Genomic DNA, 16,979 nt, shown 5'->3' on the forward strand with positions numbered 1-16,979 from the left:
CATCTCTTCCTTGACGGAGTCATACCAAACTACTTGTACCTCTCTGAAAATATACCCATCTGGGGTTTTGAAAATGTATTCTCCCTGACCGAAATGGCCTTTTACACTTTCTGTACCAACCACCAACATCTACTATACTGTCAACCTTTCCTTTAAACTGATGATGTGATTTAAATGATAAATAATAAAATGATAAATTTTAAGACTATGCCAACATTACTGATTCAATAAATATTTATTTAGCTTGCACTGGCATACCGTGGCCAGGGAGAATGATGACACAGAGCATAACGCTGTGTTCTGCTGCCCAGATGTCCTCAGGGCCCCCTTTCCTACTGTGTCCACCTTGGGTATGACTGCTCACGCTCCGTCATTTGCCTCAATATATCCTACTTAAACATTCACTATGGCATCCTTCATGATGATAATATTTACTTGTTTGCATGCTGCTCCCTCCTCTGTATTCTAAGCTCCCTGGGGCTCACTCTGAGCCTTATTGATCTTTGTTTCCATCTTAGGCTTATTCCCCAGGAAACAGACACTGAAACAGAGATCCCCACTTGAAAGGCCTGTTGGGGAGGACTCTCTGGAGCAGATTCCCTAAAGGAGTCTGGGCGGAGGGAGGTGAACCACACAGCAGTTGTAAGAGAGCCCTCAGCTGACCCCTCAGAGAGCTCTGGAGCTAGGATGACTCTTCAGCGTTGGCCCAAGTCAGGAACTTCTTAGCCTCCTCCCCTATTGAACAAGCACTGGATTTGAGCTGCCTCTAGGGAAGGAGTGACGTAACTGTGAGGCAGGCAGCCCCTTCTGCCGAGGGCAATCCCTGAAGACAGACTCATCTGCGAGCTGCCAACCGCTAACTTCCCCAGCGGCTGGAGGAATAAATGTGTGGTCCTCAGGGAGATCCAGGTAGCGGGACACAGGCCCACAGCAGCATCACGGTCACTGTTCACGGTACGACAGTGCCTGCTAAATAAATAAACATTTATTCAATTAATAATGTTGGGATAGTTTTAAAATGTGTCACTTGATATTTGTGAAATGATGGGTACGGTCTTGTTTAACATAGTTTCTCAATCACCAGTGCCATGACATACGGATTATATGTACCATTTACTGATTCCCTCACTGTCAGGGCAGCTGACCAGGATCTGTGATTCAGAGCTGTAGTTCTGTAACATCAGGCCATGAACAGCCTTCTCCATCTACTATATTCAGTGCTCTTTAGAGTATTTGCATTTTCTATGTGTGCCATTACATGGAAAAGGTTCAGAAGCACAGGAGCGCTGGAAGTAAAAATAGAGAAAATATGTCTCCTGAGGACTCTTCAAGGCATAAGACTTTATAATTTTACTCACAGAAAGTGTGACAGGATATGCATTTTATTTTTACTACTGGAAAACTATGACTTAGTATATGAAAGAGAAAGAAATTTGAGGTGATTACCTTTCAAGTTTAACTTACAGTGAGTAACTGTGTCTCTAATTCCTGAAGCTATAATCCTAGTCATGGATCTAAGCTCATTAATGACCATGGGGATGATGGAACCCCAAAGGAAGAGAGTCATTTAAACAACAGAAGTTAGGAGGCCTCAATTACCATAACCATCTTCAAGGGATAGCTAAGGGACCTTGAAAGGAGGAGTGGTGGAAATGATTAATAAAGCACAGTGTCCATAGGACAAAAGAGATGGGCAGCCAGGAAAAGTGCTGCTTAACATATACATGAAATAAAAGGCCATGTGGTCAGTGACCTGGACAAAAAAAAGGACAGGTGCATCAGAAACAAGGAGACTCGGGGAAGACGCATGTGGATGGACACAAGAGAGTGTAAAGATTTTTCTATCACGTGTTATCAAAACCCAGGATCCCTCACAGAAAAAAAAAAACATTGAAATACCAGAGAAGAAATGGCTCAGCCAATGACATTAGCCAACCTCCATCATTGGCCACTCCATAACTGACAACATAATCACATGGACAGAGTGAAAGTAGTGGCAAAGAAACACCCTGTGCGTAGACCTAACAGGATGGAACCCCACTTACCAAAATATAGATACTGCTGCTCCTGAGTGTCCAATTTGTCAGCAACAAAACCAACCCTGGGCCCCGATAAGGCCCTGTTCTTTAAGAAAACCAACCAGCAACTTGGTATCAAGTTGAGTACAGTAGGCCTTTTTGCATCTTAAAAGTACTGGTGATTTATCTTCACAAGAATAGTTACCTATTCCTGGTATGGAGTCACCTTTCCTGCCTGCAGAGCATCGGCCATCACCAGGATGCAGGGACTAATAGAGTGACCGATCTATAGACATGGAATCCTGCACAGCATAGGCTTTGACCAAAGAAGGAGGGGTAGGACTGAGCCTATGACCATGTGACCCATTGGTCATCACATGTATCCACCATCTAGAGGTAGCCAGTTTCTTAGAATGATGAAGTGCAAGCATGGAGGAAACATGATGAAAGCATGGGGTACCAAACTTTAGGACAGAGTGACTTTTCTAATTAAAGAGCGGTATATGGTGCTTTTTTTTTTTTTTCAATAAGGAGAATAGGTTGGTCCAGGAACCAAGGAGTTGAAGCAGGAGTGGCTATGCTCACCATCCCACCAACCTTCCCAATGACCTACTGGCACATTTTGTCTTTCTCAGGCCTGCAACTCTAAACTCTGAAGATTTAGAAGCCCTGGCCCCCTAAGGGAGACCACTCTTGCCAGGGGACACAGCAAGAGTCCCACTGAACTGTATCTTAGGGCTGCCCTCAGGAAATGTTGAACACCTTGTGTTCAAGAACCAGTAGGTGAAGAGGAAATGTCATATCATCATGTATAATTGACCCTTATCAGAGGGCAGTAGGGCTGCTTTTACACAATGAGGACAGAGAGAAATATCTGTGGAACCCAACTGATCCTTTTGGGTACCTCCTGGTCTCACTAGCCACACTGCAACTATAAATAGAAATGTGTAGCAACCTGAACTGAGAAGATTTTAATTATTAATTATTCCAATCTCCCAGATATGAGGGTTGGATCACATACAAGCTACATATCAAGGCAACTTGCATAGTCAGTACAGTTTACCATTGATTCCTCCATTTTTCAAAACTTTTGCTCCATCCTAAAGACGTTTGCTTTCATCTAAGTTTGCATTCCATGCCTCCTCAGTAAAGAATCTTTAGGAATTGATAATGTCCAGTCTTCAAAGAAAGCAAGCAATAACGCTGACCAGTAATTGAGATAATCATTGTAGGCAAAGAAACTTTTAAGCCAAAGCCAGTGGTATCCAGTGGAATGAATAACTCCATCAAGGTAAAGGCTTCCGACTGCTGAATGCTCTGTGATTTATTTAACTAGTCTGCGAGATTGCTTTAGTTAGTCTGGCTGTGGAGCATCTGTCTGTTATTTGGTTTCTGCTTATTTCTGATTTTCTTTTTCACTTCTCACTCTTTTCAGTGAATTTGGTAAGAGAAGAAAATCTTTAAGATTTTTGTTATGGAGTATGGTTTCACGATATGACACACCCGTGGGAAAATTGCAATTTTACTAACCTAACTTGTAGGCTTGCACGTTTCCTTTGGGAATGGTATATTCTGCTACTGGGAGGCATTTCTTCCCTGCAGGTTGGGCAGGAGAAGAGTGTAGGCTCTCACTCTACCTAAGAGGGTTGCTTACTTCCCACATGAGTGAATCTCATTAGACCTAGTGAGCACAGTGACTAATTCCGAGCAGATGTCAAGTTGACTTAAATGACTGAGGTACACAGTACCAGGGGACTTAAGACTCAAAGTACCTACATTTTAATGAAGGAAGACATATGTGAGGGATCTGAGATCTGCAACGTTTCTCACCATCTTCGTCAAATAAGCAGTTGCTACTTTGCCATCCTAGAATATTTGTTATCATGTTGACATGGATTAGTTTAAAGCCAGGAGGTTTTGTTTCTGTATTCCAAGTATGTTTCTTGTAAAACAGGTAAATCCAAAGTCTTATGGTTCTTTCCAGTGACAGAGGAAATTTATATTGATTGTAAAAGAACTTTTAACTATCTGGTCAGATGGGGAATACATAAATGGAAAAATACAATGGTAGTGATTGCACTAGCATTTGCTTTGCTTTGTTTCACTAAATTTTCTGATCTTTATTCTCACCTTAGCACAGATATAGGTAACCTATTTAATAGTAAGAGCCAATGAGCCACAGGGAAAAAATTAATAAGGCCACATAAGGAAAAATACTAAAAAATTCAGAGTAGACACACACACACAGAGTTCCATACATGAGGAAGGAGTTCCTTGAATATACAAAAATGGAGTTATAAAACAAAGGCAGGCATGGGAAGCCAAGGGTTTTATTCATGTCTAAACTTAAAATTGTATCCAGATACATATATGAATGTATGTGTAAAATATTTTAAAATGACGATGTCCTACCTAATGTTTGGAGATCCCTGAATCTTTAAGAATACAGAGTTGCTGCTTTGATGATGGGAAGGCCTCTTCCTACTTCATAATAAATACGGTCTTCCTGAACAGAATACGGCATTCAGTGATGCTGGAAAGCTACACTGTGCTTTACCATCATTGTTTTTATTTATTTATTTATTTATTTATTTATTTATTTATTTATTTATTTAGGGGCTGCACTGCGTCTTCATTGCTGCGCGCGGGTTTTCCCTAGTTGTGGCGAGCGGGGGCTACTCTTCGTTGCAGTGCGCAGGCTTCTCATTGCAGTGGCTTCTCTTTGTTGCAGAGCACGGGCTCCAGGCCTGCGGGCTTCAGTACTTGTGGCACGCGGGCTCAGTAGTTGTGGCGCACGGGCTTAGTTGTTCTGTGGCATGTGGGATTTTCCTGGACCAGGGCTAGAACCCATGTCCCCCGGGTTGGCAGGCGGATTCTTAACCATTGCACCACCAGGGAAGTCTCACCATCGGTTTTGAGTTCCCTTCTTTGCTTGTGCGTGTGGTGTCGGCCAACTCATATCAAGGCTGACGCACCGTCATTATACACCATCACTTGGGGCTCACCTTGGAAGCCAGACCTGCTCCATTCCTCACTCTGCCATGCAGCTCTTACATTACCTTAAATTATAATTTATTAATTAGCTATGTTTTCCTTCTCAGGAAATAATGTTTTATTTTTAAAAATATGCATAGCCAGACTTTTAATTTAAGAGAACACAGAAAAGTAACAAGAAAATTATACAACACTATTTCTCATATCCAGACATTTTAAGAAAAAACTAGTTATTTTAGACTCGTGTATTAGAGAGTAAGTACATATATTTCTATGGCATTTACTACAAGCTAAGGAAAACAATCTCTTTTTTTTTTCTGGACCTATATTACAGCGCAGAATTAATTGAAAAGTCAATAGAATTTTAAAATATTAGAGACGGTTTGTGGGAGAAAAGAAGAAAGTAAAAAGAGCCCATAATTCTACCACTCTAAAAAGTTATGATGATGTTTGCGTATATTCTTCTAAAATTTTTTTCTCAATAGTATACCTTACATGGTTAAATTAAATTAGATCAAATTTATATTGAATTTGCTGTTGGAATACTACTTACTTTACATCAATTTCTCTTTTTGGTCATAACACCACCAATATTTGACCATAATAACGTTTTATAACACATTTTAAAATAATTACTAACAATAAATTTAATAGAAATTAAAACACACAAATATGTGTTTTAGTGTTTACTTATAACCAAATTAGAATTTATTCTAAAAATATTAACAGAATATATAAATGAATGTCTTTATAATGTAAAACCATACCCAGATGCCCAAATAAAAAGACTGATAAATAAGATTAAAATGACTGTATTACAGAAAATTAGCTTAAATAAACTGAAAAAGAGATATAACACAATGGGAACATATTTTCTAACTTCCTTTTTTTGTGGGGGCCATGCTGCTCAGCTTGTGGGATCTTAGTTCCCTGCCCAGGGATCGAACCCACGCCTCCTGCAGTGGAATTGCAGGGTCCTAACCACTGGACTGCCAGGGAAGTCCCTCTAATTTCCTTTTTTACAAATAACTCTGATAAATAACAATAGCTTGCTGGGCAAGGACATGACCTAGAATTTTAAATACAAAATTTGATGAATAAATTCATATTTATTGAACCTTATAAAACTTACAGAATATTAAATATTACCCTAAAGTTTATGAAAACCAAAATAGTTACAGTGCTCTTTTTAAAAATGAGGACTGTAGAGTCACACAATTAGACAATCTATGTACAAATCTCAACTCTAAAACCAGGCTGGTCTTGTGACCTCAGACCCATCATTTAACCTTTCTGTGTCTCGATTTCCTCATCTGAAAAATGGGGATAGTAGCAATTCATAGAGTTGTTTCCAGGATTATATAAGTTAACCTTCTTAAGCACTGGTGAGATGTTCAGCCACAGTAAGCGCTGCATATATATTATCTATTACTATGATGTTATATTTTATCTACAACCATGATAAATATTAAAGAGATTGACAGTATTCTGTACTGGTAAAAATGAAAGAAAAATACACTCTCAAATTCTACTGAAAGTGGAGGGATTTTTTGTTTTGAATGGCAATTTTAAATGATAAACACTTTGACCTCTAGATAGTCTACCTTAAAAAAATAGCTGTAGAAAGATTAAACAGTAAATATCCAAAGTGATGTTCACTAAAGCATTGTTTGTAATAGCACAAAAGTAGGACAAATGCTTGAATATGTTGTTGTAGGGCACTGATTAAAAACGTTTTGATGTAACTGTGTAATGAGATGCTATGCAACCATTTAAAAAATACATAGATATACTGGGATGAAGCCTGATATATTAAGTGGAAAAAGGAAATTGCAAAACAGTTCATATAGTATATTGACATTCATATAAGAAAAATTCATTCATAGATTTATGCTTAAACACTGAGAAAAAGATGCCTAGAAGAAAGAAATGATACACAATTCCCTGAGGTTATCTTTGGGAAGTGTCCTTGGAGTAGTAGGGAAGGGGATTTTTTTTTTTTTTCACATTATATCTTTTTATGGTGCTGAAATTTTTTTTATAACTGATGTGTTACTTTTATATAATAAAACTAGAAATTTTATTGCCTTTAAAAACAAGAATAATAAATAAGTATATTAAGTCTGTGTGTCTCAGACTCTTTGAGAAAGAAAAAAAGTTGAAGTTAACTCTCAGCTTAAACGAAGGGCAGGCTCCAAACCTTAGTATTTTTTTTTCTATTGTATCTTTTTTTGGAATTTCTTTATACATATAATAGATTTATTAGCAGATTGCTGAGTACAATGGCCTTCCAAATAGTTTGTATCAGAATCAAATGAGTGCTTTTATAGAATAAAAATAGATTGGTTCAGAATCCACAAGAGTGGGCCTCTTGCTTTTTTTTAAACAAGCCCCCCAGGAAATGATCTGGAGACCACCAAATTCTAAGAAGCACGTCTGCAGTGCAAAGGGATTGAGCTGGATGTGAGAGCTGGTTTTCTTTCTTTATCTGTTTCTGACAAGTATTGCTGTGTGACCTTGAACAGTCCCAAAGAAACCTCCTGAGAACTCAGGTTCCTCATCTGTACAATTAAAACATTTACAAATTGATGAATTCCTAGATATCTTTCAATGCTTCTATGGGGCTTAGCATGTAGGCATTTTGTAATTTTTAAAAACCCATTAAGTTTCAGTGTATTTTTTTCAAACTTAAATAACAACAATTTATTAGTTTTCTTAAATAGCAACTAGGGCTTTAATTGGTACTGCACTTTGTGAAGCAATTTATCAGTATATATAAATAACCATAAACCGCTCATGAAAATGTATCTGAGTGAATATTTAAATTATAAGATAAAACTGTATTTCAAATACAGCATATCTAAACACAAAATATCAATCATATTATCGATGATGGTAACATTTTGGGGGGAAAAACTTCCCGTTTGTTTAACAGTGAGGAAAAGTGAATGTGATGACTAATCAATCTAAAAAGTTCCTATGTGGCATTATAAGTATAATAGCAGTGAATGCAATAGAGTACAATGGAAAATGTTCATAATAGGTCAAATGAGAAAAAGAGTTCACCAAAATACATATATATTTGCAAACTGTAAAATGTGCATGTAATTTTTTAATTTTCAGTTTGAAAAAATGGTATACTAATTAGATATGTCAACCCCAACTTTACTATAGTACATTTACTATATAGTAAAAGATTTAAAACATTTAATCCTAATATTCAGACGTTCTAACTGAAAATGTAGGAAGGATATATCAATAGAGGGGTTGAATTTTGTATCATAGCTATTTGGGAACAAATCCTCTCTCCTTGCTAGAAAAAATCTTTGAGAGCAGGTGTAGTTGCAGACTTCTAAGATTCCTGGCCCCTGGAGTATACACTCTGTATAATTTCCTCCCATTCAGTGTGGGTGGGGCCTATGAACATGGTGCAGTCACTCTATTAGTTTGAGTTATATAGACTGTCTTAGCAGACTGCAGGGATAGATTCCCCAGGAAAGAATTTCTCCTGTTGGCCTTGAAAAAATGAGCTGTCCTATTGTGGGAGGAGGGGGTCACATGGTTAGGACTCAAGGGCAGCTTCTAGGAGCTAAGAGCGACCCCAGAAAGAGCCAGCAAGAAAATGGAAAATACAGCCCTACAATTCCAAGGAACTGAATCCTGACAAAACCAGTGAATGGGGAAGAGGACCCTGAGCCCCAGATGAGAACACAGTCCCCACTGACACCTTGATTTCAGCTGGTGGAAGCCTAAGCCAGGAAACCATCTAACTAATAACCACCATCATGACCCATGGCAACCGTGAAGTAATAAATTTGTGCTGTTTTAAGCCACTAAGTTTGTGGTAATTTGTTAGACATCACCTTCCCCTTCACTGAAGGTACCACAGGGTCTAGTATAGTATACTTGGTTTGTGAATAAATATCTGTTCAGTGAATAAATAAATAAGTGACCAACTCTGACTTTTTACTGGCTTTTGGATATTTTATAGTAAAATCTAAAGTCCTTCTAGCTAAGTCCTTCCTATGATTCATAAGTCAAAAAAAATGCATTAGAATCATTACTTATATCCAAGGTGAAAAAAATAAGGAATGAAAATAAAATACTGAGATTGATTCCTTAAATCACCTGAGAATTTTTTTATGCCTTATTGTATTGTAGTAATATCAAGTATTTTGGAAAGGAAATGGAGAAAAGATTATGAAATATGTCTTTGGCTGGTGAAGTAGGAAAGAATATCAATAAATTAAATGATGCATTTACAGCAGAGTGAAGCATATTTTGCTTGTAGTAATATCCGGTTAAAGAAATAAATAAAACAAAACTCTCTGTTTTCTTGAAGTCCATCCCTACTTAGGATCACACGTTGATGATAAAACCTCTGATTTTTCCCCCATCACACTGTAGCATAAGTTTCTGTTTAATGAGGGATCTCAATGTGATGAGGCATAAACAAGAAAAGGTTTTATTTGTTCTAATCACTGCCCCCCTCCTGTCCCATGTTGAACCCTATTTCTTATTTAGTACCAGTTTTCTCAATAGCATCTTGGCCAATTCCAGAATTTTCATTCATTTTTGTTGTTTGACTACTTTAATTATGTATGTCCTCACATTCTGGGATGGGGAAAAAAGCTCTTTGGGGCCTATTTTATAAGGGCACAAGTCCCATACATGAGAGTTTCACATTCATGACCTCATCACCTCCAAAAGGCTCCACCTCCAAACACCATCACATTGGGAGTTAGGCTTAACATATTAATTTTGAGGGGACATAAATATTCAGTCTATAATAAGGTTATTAGTGAAACCTATTTGAGATTAAGCCACTGAACTAATAATTAAGGAATTCTCTTTTTCCCTGTCCATAAACAGTACCAGCTCCATCAATTTGGGCAGGATTTTGCCTGCACGTGCAGCATATTAATGTATTTTTATTACCACTGTACTATTAAATACTATAGTTATAGGAGAACATTCTTACCTTCATCATGTTTTGAGGAACTAATAATAATTCCTGGCTAACAGATGTGTTTTTTAATGAATTTAAGTATAAATCCATAAACCTCATACCTAATATAACCAAGGTTCGATTTCAAATTTACCTGGTGAGATTTTCTCTGTTATCAATGGGAGTCATATTATAACCTTTTTGTTATATGTGATTATCCTCAATCATAAACCATACTCACAAGGACTGATAGAAAATCATTGCTCTGTTGAAAATCTCTACGGTAGTGTCTAACTCCTTTAGTGAATGTTTTCCTTTAATTGGGATACCCTACGAAATATCCATGTAGACTTCCTGCAACCTCACTACTACTTATTTGTAATTCCCTCCTCTGGATAATATATGAAGAGCTTGCCACCTACATACATTTGAATTCATCTGAACTTTTCCCCAGTGCTACAAAAAGAAAAACATACATCCTATTACTCCAGCTCGTGGAGGTAGAGCTCATATTATCTTTGAAGGACATTCCCTGCTAGGAAAAAAGAGTGCAGGGACATGAGAATGAACCATATGATTTTTGAAATAGTAGGCATAGAGAGAAGATAAAAATGCTTTAAAAAATAATGACTTTGATGTCTACCAGCAGCCCAGAAACATGAGGACAGCACCCTAACAATCCTATTAAATTGCTATTGACCAAAGAAGCAATTTTTTTTTAAAAAGGGCCTTTTACATTTGTTTTTTGTTTTTTTCTTTTTTGGACTACATGTCAACTGTCACAACTTTTATTCTCTCAGGAGTGTTTTAAGAAGTTGATTACCAAGCAGAGTTAATTTAATAATGGATACACTGCTCCAACTGATCCTGTCATCTTGTCATGCTGCCAGCAAAGCAGTGCATTATTTCAAGTCCAGGAAATAAAAAGGACAGGTAAAGTATGATTAAATTGGCTGTTATGAAATTTGGCTAAAACCTGGGAACGTATGCCTTTACTTTTTCGCTATTAAGTACCAGAGGACTTGGAAAGTAGCAAACTTATTGCTTTGAATGTAAATTGCATGAAAAGATGTAACTTTGAGAATTATTTGACCTTTCATTCATATTGAGGAATAATGCCTATCTCTCCAAATTTTATTTTTTACCTTGATCTAATCCATTCCCCCACACAGCTGCCAAAATTAAATTAAAAATTATGTTAGGAAAATATATGGTGAAGGCAAATGGTGGACTCAGCTAAAACTCTCACTTAAGACATCTAGAAGCACTTAGTAAATGATAGCCAAGAAAATAAGGATAGGAAATATACACGTGACAAAGATGAGGTGAAAAACAGAAACCAGAACAATCAGAGGTGAATTGACATGGTCACAGAGGGCTAGGGAAGAGGTGGAGGTGATCTGATCAGTGGCCAGGAAAGAAGACAAGGCCTTGGTACTTGTTAGGCAGGAATTGTACCTGTGACCACATATTAATGTGGGATACTTTGACAGCTGTCCCCTCAGTAGAACAAAGCCATCTCTTAGTCCAGGAAGTTTACAAGCTGTCTGGGTATTGGGTGTTAAAAAAGTATCCTCTGAAGAACAGAATCATGTGTTTTACATAGACTGAGTAAATTTAGGCTAACCATGTGTCAGGATTCTCTAAAATCAAAGAACTTTGGTGCATCTAGTAGAAGCAAACACAGAACTAGTTGAAGGACTTTTCAAAAACCAGTCCTTGGGCTATTACCATAGAAGAAAAAAGCCCTGCCGTAGATAATGTAATAACAAAATTGCAGAGAATATACGAAAAAAATCTAATATGAATGTGAACAAGTGAACCCAACACACAGAAGGATTCAATCCTAAGAGCTTCAGCACGGATGAAACAAACACACACAGCTATATAATAATTACATTTTAAAAGTTTAAAGATATAAGAGAAAGAATAAAAAATCCTAGAAAGGAAAATAAAACACTATTGGCAAAAAATAACATGGTTTGAGACAGAACTAGAACTTCCATAACCAAAAACAAATAGAGCAGCTGACATGAAAATATTAGAGAATGTGTTAAATAACAAGTATACATGAATGAGGAGAGAATTGTTAAACATTAGGATAGGTTTTAGGAAATTACCTACAGTTTAGTCAAGAGAGATAAAGAGAGAGACACTAAGTGGAGATAAAGGCAGAACGAGTAGAATGAGAGCATTCAACATACGTAGTCTAACAATAGTTAGAGAAGGAGCAAATAAAGATAAGGAGTAATAAGTAATATGCCAATAATTTTTAAAAGACTAATTAAATGTATGATTAAGCTGAAATATTAGGGAAAATAGAGATAAATCCACCTCTAGCCAAAGTGCTGGAAAACTGCAGAAAGCCAAGAACAAGGATAAGGCAACTAGAAAGAAAAGACATTCCCTACAAAGGAATAATAGTTAGATTGAAACTAGGGTTCACCACACAATAATACAAGACAGAAGGTAGCAGAAAACGAGCTCCAAATTGCTGAAGGAAAAAACTGTCAATTTATATATCTAGCTAAGCTGTAATCCACGGATCACTGTGTGTGGTGGAAATAAAGACATTATACACAATAATGAAAGATATTACCAATTCCAGATACTAACCAAAAACAGTACTAAAATGTATTGTACTTCAGAAAGAGGGATGGAAATCTATCTCATAAATTTGGAGTAGGATAAAAAAAATTGTGCATTAAGAAATTAGTTGACCTAGAGATTGTCATACTGACTGAAGTAAGTCAGATAGAGAAAGACAAATATTGTATGATATCTCTTAGATGTGGAATCTAGAAAAAAAAATTGATACAAATGAACTTACTTACAAAACAGAAACAGACTCACAGACTGAGAGAACGAATTTATAGTTACCAGAGAAGGGTGGGAGGGGAGGGATAGATAGGGAGTTTGGGATTGACATGTACGCACTGTTATTTTTAAAACAGATAACCAACAAGGACCTACTGTATAGCACAGGGAACTCTGCTCAATATTATGAACAACCTAAATAGAAAAATAATTGGCAAAAGAATAGATACGTGCATATGTACAGCCAAATCACTTTGCTGTACACCTGAAACTAACACAACATTGTTCATCAACTATACTCCAATATAAAATAAAGTTAAAAAAATTAGTTGTTAAGTATAAAATAAAATTATCATTGACTCAAGAAAACAATGATAATATGAACTATTCTGGAAGATGAATAACCAAGAGGATAAATACAGTGTGAAACTAGAATAATGTGAAAAATTGTAGTTGGGTAATCATAGATGTAGCATTCTGAGATCCTGCTGTTAGTTGGAGTAAGTTGGGGATCATGATTGATAATATACTTAATAAAGTCAAATGTACATATTAAATATTTAAGATAATTACTTATAAGAATTAAAACATGTTAAAATTTTACTCCAGGACACAAAAAACACTTAACAGAAGGCAGAAAAGGAGAATAAAAATAAAAGAGAGAGTAAATAAAAATATAATATGATAGACATTAATTCAAATATATAAAATATTCAAGTAAAATAGGAGAGTATAAAGTTTAGCTATATACAGTGAACGTAAGATTAAATTGTCATGCAGCAGCACATTTAGAATGGAATCTGCTACTCAATAAAAGTAAAAAAATCTGGCAAAAAAAGTACAGTTGACCCTTGAACAAGGCAGGGATTAGTCCATGTATAATTTATAGTTGGCCTTCTGTATCTGTAGTTCCTCTTCATCCACAGATTCAACCAACCTGTAGCATTATAGTACTTATTGTTGAAAAATATCTGCATATAAGTGGACCCCTGAAGTTCAAACCCATGTTGTTCAAGGGTCAACTGTAGTCAAATTCAAGTTTTTCAGAGCCCAGGAAATTAACCAAAGACTTGCAATCATCAAAAGAGCATTTATTCAAGAAAACTGGTTGAATCTCAGTGAGAACAGGGAGTTTTTTTGGCATTTTATCTTGTCCCATCCCAAGCCTCTTCTCCCCATCTCCATGGTAGTTGTAAAAACCAGCATCCCTGCAGCCAATGGAGGAGTTGAACTGGGTATGGAGCTCACAGAAAAGCCCATCCTGAGAGAACTGTCACCATTTGATCTGCCTGACATAAAACCCATTTGCAAGGCTTTTTCTTATTTGATCAGAATCAGCACTCACTCAGTGAGAAAAGCCCTACTCCCAGGGAGCTAAACAACAGCAACAACAACCAAACACATACAGACATACAGCACACACACCAAAAACAGACACCGATGTTTAACACTGCAGCTGCCTGAGGCAGTAATACCCGTAGGAGCAAAAAAGAGGCTGGCAAAAAACAAAAAGAAATATCTGGGGAGTGAAAGATTCACAAGGGTTTTGAAAATCTCCAACATGAGGCACGTATACAGGTCTGTGTGTATGCCCCGGGAAGCCCTAAGAAGGCCCCAGTGTCTTACATCTGGCTGACCCACAGACTATGCAGAAGTAGGGAGAGAAGCCTAATGTGGAGGTGTAAACTGCCAGAGCACTGAAGGCATGACCCACAGCGTACAAGAGTCCCACTCCACAGAATGGGAGATTGATTGGATCAAGCTCTTTTGGGAAATCTTTTTATATAATTGAAATTAATATGAAATTTATATAATTGGTATTAATATGAAACAGACTGTAAATTAAGGTTTTAATTATAGTCCCCAAGTAAATTACTAAAACCATACATCAAAAAAGTCAGTAAAAGAAACACGGAATTAAAATGGTACACTAGAGAATATTTAGTTAACGCAAAATAAGTCAGTAACGGAAGAAGAGGAACAATAAATATGATATATTTGTTTATTATATATGATATACAGTAAATGTGTATGTATGATATACAGTAAATCTTTATCATATATATGATATATAGTAAACAAAATAGCAAAATGGCAGATATAAATCCTATATTATCAGTAATTGCATTAAAAGTAAATGAATCAAGCATTTCATATAAAAATCAAGACTGGAAGAATGGATACAATATATATGTGCTGTCTGTAAGAGACATACTTAAAAGATACAAATATATTAAGAGTAAAATCAAAGAAAAAATATATACCAAGGAAACTGTAACCAAAAGAGAGCTGGAATATCTCAAAATAAATGGAGTAAAATAAAAAATTTATGGTCAAAATAAATGGAAAGACATTCCATATCCATGGATAGGGATAACAGTATTGTTATCAAGCTATAACTCCTCTAATTGACCTATAGATTCAACACAGTTCTTATCAAAAAATGCAAGAGATTCAGAATAACCATAAGAATCTTAAAAAGGAAGAATAATGTTGGAAGATTCAAACATCCAGATAGTAAAACTTACTAAAATGTTACAATAATCAGTAATCAAGACAGTGCATTACTGAAATGAGGATACAAATGTAGATTAATAAAATAGCACTGAAATTAACACATATTTGTGGTCAGTTCATTTTTTAATAGAAGTTCCAAGACTATTTAATGAGAAAAATTGCCTTTTCAACAAATGATCCTTGGAAAACTCGATATCTATATGAAAAGAATGAAGTTGGACCCCTTTCTCACAACACATAAAAACTTAACTCAAAATAAATAAAAAACTAAATGTGAGAGATAAAACTATAAAACTTTAAGAGAAAACATAGGAGTACATGAAATGCTGAATTCTGAGAATATGTTCTCTCATCACAACAAAATTAAATTAGAAATCAATAACAATAACCTATCTGGAAAATATCAAATATTGGAAAATTATATAACATAAATTTTAGAAACTGATGGACAAAGACCAAAATCTCAAGTGATTGTAAAATATATTAATATGAATGTTAATGAAAATAAAATACATCAAAATTTGTGGACTACATCATAATCAGTGTTTTGTAAGAAATTTATAGCTTTATATGTGTGTATGAAAATGAAGAAAAATTTCAATTAATGAAGTTTGAAAAACTTCCGCCATAAGAAGTTTGAAAAGGAATAGAAAATTAAAGTAAAACAGAGTAGATAAAGGAAATAATAAAATGAAGACAAAAACAATGAAACTGAAAGCAGATAAATAATAAACACAACTAACAAATCCAAAAGTTGATTTTTTGAAAATATTAATAAAGTTGATAACCTGTAGTGATGCTGAACTAAAAAAGGCCAAACCAGAAATTATTAGTAATAATGACTACAGAATCAGCATGCATGAACCACTGCTTCCTATGCTGTCTTCTCTTCTTGAGCTCATCTGTCTTATTAGCCCTTCCCTCTCGTCTGACATTTGTTGCATGCTGCTAACTGTGGTGCCTGTGCTCTGCTGTAAAATAAGATTTTAGCATGGACTTTGTAAGTTTCAGCTACTAAAGCTTGATGACTTCAGTAGATGAGAATAATTACCATTTCCTTTTCTTGGTTTTTGTGTCAGCAAGGGAGCCTGACAAGTTGTGTTTGATTTGTTGACTCATTGACAGGATGAGACAAGTGAAAGGAAAAGGAAAACTCATTTCCTGCTTAATCACAGAATGAGTAAGATAAGAAATGAAGTGTAGAATAGATTGGACAAGGTAAGGCAATAGAAGTTTTACAGTTCACAAATATTTATGATTTTATTTTGATTTTGAGTGTGTGTGTGTGTTTACTTTCACACTAATAATGTAAATGAGCCAGTGGTGAGTACATTCAGAACAACCATGATATCTCTAGAATAAAAACAAAACCAAACTAAACCCAAAACTCCTGGCACTGTACATACTGATCTAGTGTCTCTTTCCCTTTAAAAAAAATGACCTTTAAAAATGATTTGATGATTAACAAAACTAAGAGTTGGTTCTTTGAAAAGGTAAACAAAATTGGCAAACCTTTAGCTACACTAACCAAGGGAAAAAAAGAGAGAGAACCCTAATCAACAAAATTATAAATGAAAGAGGAGATATTACAACTGATACCACAGAAATATGAAAGATCATAAGAAGCTGCTATGAACAACTATATGCCAACAAACCAAACAACCTAGAAGAAATGGAAAAATTCT

Source organism: Balaenoptera acutorostrata, chromosome 16, assembly GCF_949987535.1.
Source record: "Balaenoptera acutorostrata chromosome 16, mBalAcu1.1, whole genome shotgun sequence".
Classification (NCBI taxonomy): Eukaryota; Metazoa; Chordata; class Mammalia; order Artiodactyla; family Balaenopteridae; genus Balaenoptera; species Balaenoptera acutorostrata.